Raw genomic sequence first — 10,214 nt, forward strand, 5'->3', positions numbered from 1 at the left:
CCAGCGCCTAGAATTCCACTATGAACATTGAGTTTAAAGCTTTGGTGTCTCTGACTCCTCTGGAATATTGGTGGAAAGAATTTCAAGAAATGACACCTGAGACCTAATGCTAAGATTCCATGATACTTCCATGATGTTTTATTCATTCAGTGTGAATAAACTGCCGATCATTTATTGAAAGACGACAGGATAAATCATAGCATCTGTAGTATGAGACAGAGGAATGAAAACAGGGCAGACCGTTAGGAGGACACACACTAACTTTGGGGTTTCTCATCTATACCTACACATCCCTACAAGCTGGCTCTTTCCCTTTCCAAGGGATTGGAGCAGGGGACAGAATCAGTCTCATGATTAGAACTGAGAAGCCAGGGGCTGGGGATTTAGCTCAGCGGCAAAAGCGCCTGCCTGGCAAGCGCAAGGTCGTGAGTTCGGTTCCCGGTACCGGAGAAAAACCAAAAACAAAAAAACAAACAAGAACTGAGAAGCCTGACCGACATGACAATTTACCTGCTGCTTCTGGATCGAGAGCGCAAAGATGCCAGACTCAGCTGCATGAACGGGACAAGCTGAATTGCGTACCACCCCCAGTTTTGATGTTGAAGTCCTCCCCCGAGTACCTCACAGTGTAACTTTAGATGGAGATAGCGTTGCTTCAGATATAATTAGTTCAAGTGAGGTCATACTGGAGTAGGATTGGGCCCCATCCAATATGACTGGGATCATCATAGAAAGAGAAAATTTGGACATAGACAAGCCCAAAAGAGGAGTACATGTGAGGACTGGACTCGTGTGATCACAGCCAAGGAAACAGTTCTTTCCTAGCAACGCTTAGCGGGAGCATGATTCTGTTGACTTCTCAATTCCAGCCTTTGACCTCCTGAGCTAAAATACATCCAGGTGTGTCCAACTTACAGGCCATAGCTGCTCACTGTCTTTTTAAAACATATTAAAATAAAAGATGTTTTTTAAAATAAAGGAAGTTTTGTCACTTATATGTATTAACTATACTATGTATTTTATAAGGGGCCCAGCACAAGTCCTGTTCATTCATTGTGGCCCAGGCAGTGACTGGTGACATCCATAAATCTCCCTGTTTGTGGTACCTTGATATGATAGCCACAGGAAACTAAAAGAGCCTGATCTGGTGATAGGGTGGCTCCTCAGGCCCCACACCCTTAGAAACTGCAGAACCAGCTCCCTGGCTGCCTACAGCCCCACAGTATTAGCCTTTGATTCCATCAGTAGCTCCTGCCAACCTTTTCTCCTCATCAAAAAAGGGAGTTTTCTCCTCATCAAAAATCTGGAGTTTCCCAGTACATGGGGAGCCTGCTGTTTGGCACAGTTTATTTAAACTGTCTGATCCACTTGTAGAACTCATGACGCACCATCATACAAGGGACTCATAAACTTGAATATGAAAGGAAGGTAATACCATTTTTAATCTCTTTAATGTAATATAATGTAATGGAGAAATTAATCTTTTATTACAGCAGACAATTGAAAACCACTCAGAGTTTTCTTCATTCTAAAACTTGGCAGTGAAAGGCTTGTTTCTCATAGTTTGCTGAAATTTTTGCATCTTTTAAGCCATTAGCATAATGTAATTTTATAAAAAGAAGGTGTTTATATTTTGGAGTCTCCTCCTCCTCCTTCTTTTTTTTCCTCCTCCTCCTCCTCCTTTTCCTCCTCCTCTTCTTCTTCCTCTTCCTTGTCTTTTTTTCTCCTTTCTTTAAAGATTTTTTTTTATTGAGGAAGGTCCTCAGAAGCTAACTGAGTGCAAGGAATAAAGTTGAATTCCATAGATGTGAGCATTCTGCAATTTTTTTACAGTGTCTTAAAGAGAATAAATTACCTCTTAGTTACTCAGAAGAGATGGTTTAAGTTCTAATTCATTATTCTTTCATTTCTACTGAGGACACCATATTGTTTTGCAAAGGGAATTGAAATTTCCCAATGGCCCATGGGACAGATGTATTTTTGCTAAATTTGCAATGAAGTAGAGCAAAAGAAGGGTGGGTGGTTTGGCCACCAATGTTGGCTAGGCTCCTCATCTAGCGCCTTCCCTTACCAGCTCAGCCTGAGAAATCCCACTGCAGTTGCTCAATACAAGTGGCTGCGTCTTCTAAGGCTTAATTATTAAAGTAGCGCTACACTCAGAAAATACTTATTGTAGAATTAGCATATATATTAAGAAATCTTTAAGATTTGTCTCTGTCTTTGTTTCAACAAAGACTTCCCAGTCCTGGTAAACATTCACTGCTAGGACACAGCCCAGAGAAACAACCAAAAGAGATATCACTGCCACTAGTCACCACACTGCAGGACCACAGTGGCCAATGACTGCTGAGGTGGATGACATTTATACTTTTTTGTTTTGTTTTGTTTTTTTCTCCGGTACTAGGAACCGAACTCACGACCTTGCGCTTGCCAGGCAGGCGCTTTTGCCACTAAGCTAAATCCCCAGCCCGACATTTATACTGTTTAGAAGGTACCTTCTGCTGTACCACATATGTCATCAACTTCACCAAAGGCAAACTTGCATCTGTTCCCAGCAAACTCAAACCAGCAATAACAGAAAAAAAAAAAAAAAAAAAAAAAAAACAGCAATTTTTAACAGAATTGTTAAAAATGCTAAAATGAAAAGGGTCTCTGGCCTTCATGGTGTATTCTGTATTCAAATGACAAAATACATTAATGGTTCCAAAGAGTTCTGGGTCAAGGATAAACACTGGTTCCAATAGCTTGTCCCAAGAGAGCTTCCAATAAAGAACCCTGACCTGAGGTGTACCAACTCAGCAGGGGCTTTTCAACAGCCACCTCCTGCCCCCTTTCTTGCAAAGGATGTGAAGATTGGTGAAAAGCTCCAGAAGAAACACTGGGGCTACTTTGCTCTTGTTCGCTTAAAGATTGCAGTGGGAATGGACAGTAGAGAGATGTCCTCTCCCAGCGGGCTCCTGAGCCTCATCCTATTAACCTCCCTGTCTCCCACAGTGGAATGCCTATGATCTGGAAGACACAGACCTTCCCTGCTCTGCATTCCATCAATAATTTATTGCACTTCTGCTATGAGCCAGTCCCAAACAAAGTGAAAAACGGAGTTAAAGTCACCTCTGAAAAATGTCTTCTCTCTCTAGATGCACGTATTTCATAAGAAAGCATGCCTCAGTCTTTAAACCTATTCATTTCCTGAGTTTTGGAAAGTGATAGCAAGAGATAGCAAGGGATATTCTTTCCCTCAAACAGCTCTGTTGGGGAAAATTTTTTTTAACTAAATGACTCAGTTTCTGAGTAATAAGGAATAGGTCATCCCAGACAAAGAGGAATGGATGCTTCCAGAAGAGCTCATAAACTAACAGCCCAACACCGTGTTAGGCACCTACCTAAGTATTTATTTTCAACTTTTAAAAACATTAGTTGGATACAGAGATTTTCTTAGGAATGGATTTCATTATATTTTTAAAATGTTTTATTGTTTTTAATATTTAAAATAGCATCTATAATAAATCCTTAAACATGCAAACTTTCCATCCCCTAACAAATCAGCCATTTCATTTGCCGCATTTCCTACTATACTTGTTTTAAATATACGGCTGTTTTAAACACAACTGTACAACATAGCTGGAACTTTATTACCAACACTTTAATCAAAGCATTTGTGTTTATGTATAAATTTCATACTTGTGAATGTTCATTGATTTATTACATTTAATCTAGTAATTAAACTACAATTTACTAACATTATTTTCTATTATGAATATCATCACTAAAGATTTTAACATTGTCTTAGGAAAATCCTTAGAATTAGGACTATTGGTCTAAAGGGTACTTTTATTTTGTTTGTTTTTAGTTGTTTTAAATGTGTTTTGTTTGGAAAGTTTCACAATAGCATCTGAGGTCATGGGGAGCATGAGGGTGTCGCAGAACCAAGGCTGGTGATCCCACCGCCTGGCACTGAGTCCATTCAAGTCACAGCACTCACCCTTACACACAAAGAAACAGACAAGAAAGAGAAACAATGCAGACATGGCATACAAGGGCTGGACTAGAAAAATGATCGTCTACCTCCACTGATTTTTCTCTGTTGCTCTACAGCCCATTATGAAAACAGAATTTCCAGTTTTTATTTATCTGTGACTAATCAGAAAATCTTTTGAACTACCTTCAGGACTAGCAGTGGGCCTTGTAATCACAGGAACTCAACAAAAGTTTGTTGAATCAAATTGAAGGAACTGAATTTTTATGAGTTCATCTTATTTTTCCAATAGATATGTTGCATGAACAAGAAATAAACCACTGTTGCCATAAACAGATTTGAGGTTGTTTCTTACAGAAGTACAACTTAGGCTCTCTAGGTTGATGTTTCACCTGTCAAGGGCCTTCTGCAAAAAATGGCTAAATGCACAAAGGTATTTATAGCAGTACTATTGTGAAGAAAAAGACTGCTCTAAGGATTAAACAAACAATGCAATTCCATTCAATTTGTCATAGAAACATTAAAATTGAAGTTTACAAAGACCTTGGAATTACACGAAACATTCATATAATGGAAGATTAATTTTAAAAGGAAAACAAAATTTTACATATATATCATTAACATGTTTAAAAAGTTATGTGTACAGAATGAAAAGTAATGCAAGAAGAAAACAAGGATGATTGCTTAGAATTTGAAAAACAGAAGTGATTTTCCTCCCTCTTTCTATTTTTTTTAAATTGAGATAGGGTCTTGCTCTGCAGTTCAGGCTGGCCTTGAACTCACTATGGAGTCCAGTCTAGCCTCGGGTTTGAAATGCTCCTCCAACCTCAGCCTCCTGAGTGCTGGAATTACAGGCATATGCCACTATGCCAGTCTTTTTTCTTAATTTTCTTAATTTTTAAGAATGCACATTGTAATTTATCACTAACAAAAGTGTTTTATAAAAGACTGTTTTCACTGGGCACTAGTTTTCTCCTATCTATTCATTTTCCCTGGAGACCAGTAGTCATTCTTTTGTTCATTTGACAAATATTTACTGAGCACCAAATATGTGTTACTTTTGGTTCTATATGCTGGAGACATAGCCATGAATAATACAATTGTACTCCTGTTCACATAGATCTTACATTCTAATGGGAAATTATAAGCAGAAAATCGCTAAAGTAATAATGTGCTTATATTATTTAGGACTTTTAGGGAAAAAAAGAGAGGTGTTTAAATGAGAAATTTTACCTCATTCTTTTACCAGATGTTTAAAAATCTGGTTATTCATTTTTTGTTTTAATTAAAATAATTTGCTAACATTCTTTAAAAACTATCTGCAATAATAGAGTTGTTTCTTTCTTTTTTTTTTTTTTTTGGTTTTGGTTTTTCTCCGGTACCAGGAACCGAACTCACGACCTTGCCCTTGCCAGGCAGGCGCTTTGCCACTGAGCTAAATTCCCAGCCTCATCATAGAGTTGTTTCTACGTTTGCATCTTTAGTTAACACCAATAATTGTCATTAAAAGCTAGAAAATAAACTCTGGATTAGTCCAATTTCCCATTACTGGACACAATGCCCAACATTCGCAACTTAAAGGAGGAGTGGTGCAATTTGGCTCAGTGTCAGGGGTGTCAGTGTACGGCCAGCTGGCTCTGAGGTTGAAACAGCACAGTAGAAAGGTATGGAGGAGGCACGGCAGCCAGGCAGGAAAGGATGAAGGGAGAAGCTGGCGAGGGAGATATACTCTGCAAAGGCATTCCCCCAGATGACACACTTCTTCCAACCAGGCCCACCCCTAACAGCAAACGTCCCCATGAATTTATCCTTGATCAATCTGTTGATGAAGATCGTGCCTTATGATCCAATCACACCCAACAGCTCACTTCTAAACGCAGGAGTCTTTCGGGGGGATGTTCTAGATCTAAATCACAGCAAATCCTGATCAGAATACTGCTGATATTAACCAGTGTTCTCCCAAAGCTGCTAAACATGAACTTGTACGGTATGTGACGGGTACATGTTTACTGGAACCCATATTTCATAGAAACATTCAGCTTGACTCTTTGATCTCAGAACTAAAGCCATACTCCAAATAGCAGAAGGGCATAGTCCCACTGGGCAGGAAACAGGAGCAGAGCTTTTGTCTCTTGCCTTAGAACTGTTTCAAGATCCCTAAAGTCGACAAGGAGAATAGTTCTGATTAAAAAGCTTTTTTTTTTCCTTAAAAAAGCATAAAACACTTAGAAATTAAAACTAAAAAGAATGGAACATTCGGTGCAGTTTTTAATAACCTTTATTGCTTTCCTGGTTATAAAAAATAATATATGTCCTTTGTAGAAAATATGAGTAATGCATAAAATTAAGAAGCGTATAAAGCTCATCTGTAATCCTGCCACAGAAAGCTAATCTCTGTTACTGTTCTGGTGAACCTTTAGGTAATCACTCTTCCAGAGCAGGGGTTGGCAACTTTCCTGGCACAGGGCCAGACGGTACATGTGCTAGGTTTTGTGGACCTTCTCCCTTTCTCTGTATTGCAGTGACTCAACTTTGTCATTGTAGAGTGAGAAGAGGCATGAACAAAATGAGTGAATGTAGCTCCATTCTAATAAAACTGAATTTACAAAGATAGACAGCTGGCCTGGTTACTGCCCATTCACCATTTGTTGACACTTGTTCTAGAATGCTCCCTTTGGAAGAGACAAGCATAGACTTAAAGATTTCGTATTTCCCCATTCTCTCCTGGTCATTTCCATTGCCCTCATCCCTATTGCGGGATCTTATTACTGTCCACCATGCCTATCAGTCAACAGATTTCTGTTGACAAGCTAACACACACAGAAGGGTGTAGAACCCCACAGAGTTCCTGCCTCTTAGGGTTATAGCAGCACACAAACAGTTACAAATACAAATGCAAAGGCATTCCCCCAAATGGCACACTTCTTCCAACCAGGCCCACCCCTAACAGCAAACTTCCCCATGAACTTATTCTTGATCAATCTATTGATGAATATCATGCCTCATGATCCAATCACTCCCAACAGCTCACTTGTAAACACAGGAGTCTTTTGTGGGGATGTTCTAGATCCAAACCATAGCACACCCTGTGCAGGAGGACTACAGGGTGCCCTGGGAACATGGAGGAAGACCTAGTCAATGAGCGGATCTAAAAAATTTTCCTAAGAGGGTCAGTTAGGCTAAAATCTGCATGAGTGGGATGTGCAAGGGCCCCTAGATGGAAGAGAGCATGGCAGCGAGAGGGAGCAGAAATCATTCCTGTCAAGTTGTAGTCCAGACAGGCTGAGGTGCTGAAGGAGGCCTGTGTGGTGAGAGCACAAGGACCCTAGTGGGAACCAAAGCATGTCTTCAGTTGTCTTAGTCCATCTGGACTGCTGTAACAAAAATCCCATTGACTAGGTGGCCTGTGAACAACAGAAATTTATTTCAAACAGCTCAGGAGACCAAGTCCAAGATCATATCACTTGCAGATTCAGTGTCTACAGGCCTGCTTCCTGCTTCATAGATGATTGCCTATGATGACAGCACATTGCAGAAGGGGCATGCGTGTCCTCTTTACAAGGATACCAATCTCATTCACAAAGACTTTACCTTTATGACCTAATTACTTTGCAAAGCCCCCACCTTCACATTTTATCACATCAGGGGTTAGGTTTCAATATATAAATTTGTGAGGGACATAGTCTATGGCTGTAATGGTTGGTACATTGTGTCAACTTGAGAATTAAGAAGTTTAAAAGATTAAGTGACTCAGCAGGGGGCCAGGGTCCTTACTTTGCAAACATCCTGAGCTTGTGGAAGAAGAGGGCACAGAGATGGTGTGGTAGATAGCTGGCATACAGTATGAGGGAAGAAAAGAGGCTTACTGCTCCCCTTTTGCTCATTATTTTTGCTGTTTTCTGCTGCCTTAAATGGTTGGCCCTGTGCCATGCCACCCTGCCTTGGAGCCAGCTGATTATGGACTGAAACCTCCACAAATTGTGGTCTAAGTAAACCTTTCCTTTCTTAATTTTGGACATCAGGTATTTTGTCTCAGCAACAAGAGAAAAGTAACCAAGACAATGGCATTACGTTAAATTCCATAATCTAGTCCCATTTCAAACGTAGCCTAATGTAACTTTTTTTTTGGTACCAGGAATCAAACTCAGGACCTTGCACTTGCCAGGTAGGCATTGTGCCGCTGCACTATATCCCTGACCCCTAATGTAACTTATACAAAGTTCAATTACTATGTGGCGAATAAATACCTGGTTACAAGAATCAAAGGTAGACTGCTCTCTAAACTTCCATAACATGGCACCTTCCCTCTTTCTACCCTCCTGATTGTACATCTTATATTTAGAAACTTGTGCATTTATTTTATGTCCTTTTTTGATGGCATGAAGGAAAGTTACCACATATCTTTACTCACAGTAAAAAGAACTGCTTTAATTTTTGGCAGGTGCAATGCTAAATTTTTACAGATATTACCTTATTTAATGTTTATAACAACACAGATGGCTTGTGAAATGGTGTTGCTGTTTTACAGATGAGTTTTCCCCAATGTCACAAATCTAATAAGAGGTGATGCAATGATTGAATCCAGGTGTACCTGACTCCAAAGCTTTTGCTCTGTGGAAGTTTCCATTATTGCTCAGCACAGACATTAAATTCTCACTGGTGAACAAAATGAGAGATTAAACTAAAGCTCAGTCTTCTCTCACATTTCCTGCCTACCAATTTCCTACTTATCAAGGATAAGTGAAACTCTTTCTTATGAAGATACTGACCCATAGAACAAGATAGATAAACATCAAAGTTGCAGAATTTATTAAATTTTTTCAGAAAAATAATGAATACTTTTTTAGCATTTGTCTCAAATTTGTTGCCTACCTGAATGTCAGATTTAATGGACAACTTTAACAACCAAGGAAGGGATACAAGAACCTCACTATTACCTTCTACAGTGCCAGAAAAGAAAGGGAAAACTGGTTAGAATTTTTTGTTTTTTCTAAAAAAAAAAAAAAAAAAAAGATTTCTAAGACAAAAAAATTAAAACATAAAGGAGCAAGTGCAGATTGCTATAACAAAATGCCATTGACTGGATGGCTGAAATATCAGGCTCTCATTTCTCACAGTTCCATAGGTCTGGAAGGATGAAGGCACCAGCAGATGGGGTTCCTGGTGAGGGCTTTCTTCCTGGCTGCAGACAGCTATCTTTTCAATACATCCTCACTTCCTCCAGAGAGAGAAATATGATCTTTGTCTCCTCTTATGAGAATATAAATCCCACCATGAGATCACTGTCATGACCTCATGTAAACCCAATTATCCCCCTAAAGCCCACCTCCAAATATCTTCGGAGTTAAGATTTCAACACGCAGATCATAATGTATGACAATGTGTCACTAATATTTTCAAAATAATATTTTCAAAGAATGCAGATATCTTTAAAACATGAGAATATATAAAAGACAGAAAATATAACTTGTAATTTTGCCACTCACAGACAATTATTGTCAATATATGAGGTATTGTTAGGGTTTAGATCTAAAATGTCTCACATGTGTGGAAGGTGAGTGGATTGTGGGAGTGCTATATTCATCAGTGAATTCATCCATTGATAAGTTTAGTAGCTGAATTGCTGTTCTGTGGGATTTGGTTGGAGGTGGGTTCTAAGCTGTCTTAGTTACTTTTCTCTTGTTGCTTAGACAAAATACCCAACACTCAAAGTTAAAAAGGAAAGGTTTATTTAGCTCACAGTTTGTAGAGGTTTTAGTCCACAGCTGGCTCTGAGGCAAGGTGGCACATGGCAGAGAAGCAACAGTTCATGGCAATGGAAGATAGCAAAAGCAATAAGAGCAAAAGGGACAGACAAGTCTCTTTCTATCCCAGCACCCTTAATGCTAACATTGAACCATGAATCAATCATAAACTCTAGATTTAGCTACCTCTGAAAAAAGCCCCATCTATTAGTGCATGAGGCTTTGAGGGGATATCTATACACAAAACACAACATGAGCTAAAATAAACTTTTCTTCCTTTATGTTGTAAATGAATGTTATTTTCTCTCCAGTGATAGGAAAGCTGACCCACTGTCTTGGTTACTTTTCTCTCCTTGCTGAGACAAAATACCCAACGTCTAAAATGAAGGAAGGAAAGGTTTATTTAGCTTACAGTTTGTGGAGGTTTCAGCCCATACTTGGCTGGCTCCGAGGCAGAAGATAACAAAGCAACAAGAGCAAGGGGGGAATGGCAG

The sequence above is a fragment of the Chinchilla lanigera genome, unplaced genomic scaffold (assembly GCF_000276665.1).
Source record: "Chinchilla lanigera isolate Chin_1 unplaced genomic scaffold, ChiLan1.0 scaffold00001, whole genome shotgun sequence".
Classification (NCBI taxonomy): Eukaryota; Metazoa; Chordata; class Mammalia; order Rodentia; family Chinchillidae; genus Chinchilla; species Chinchilla lanigera.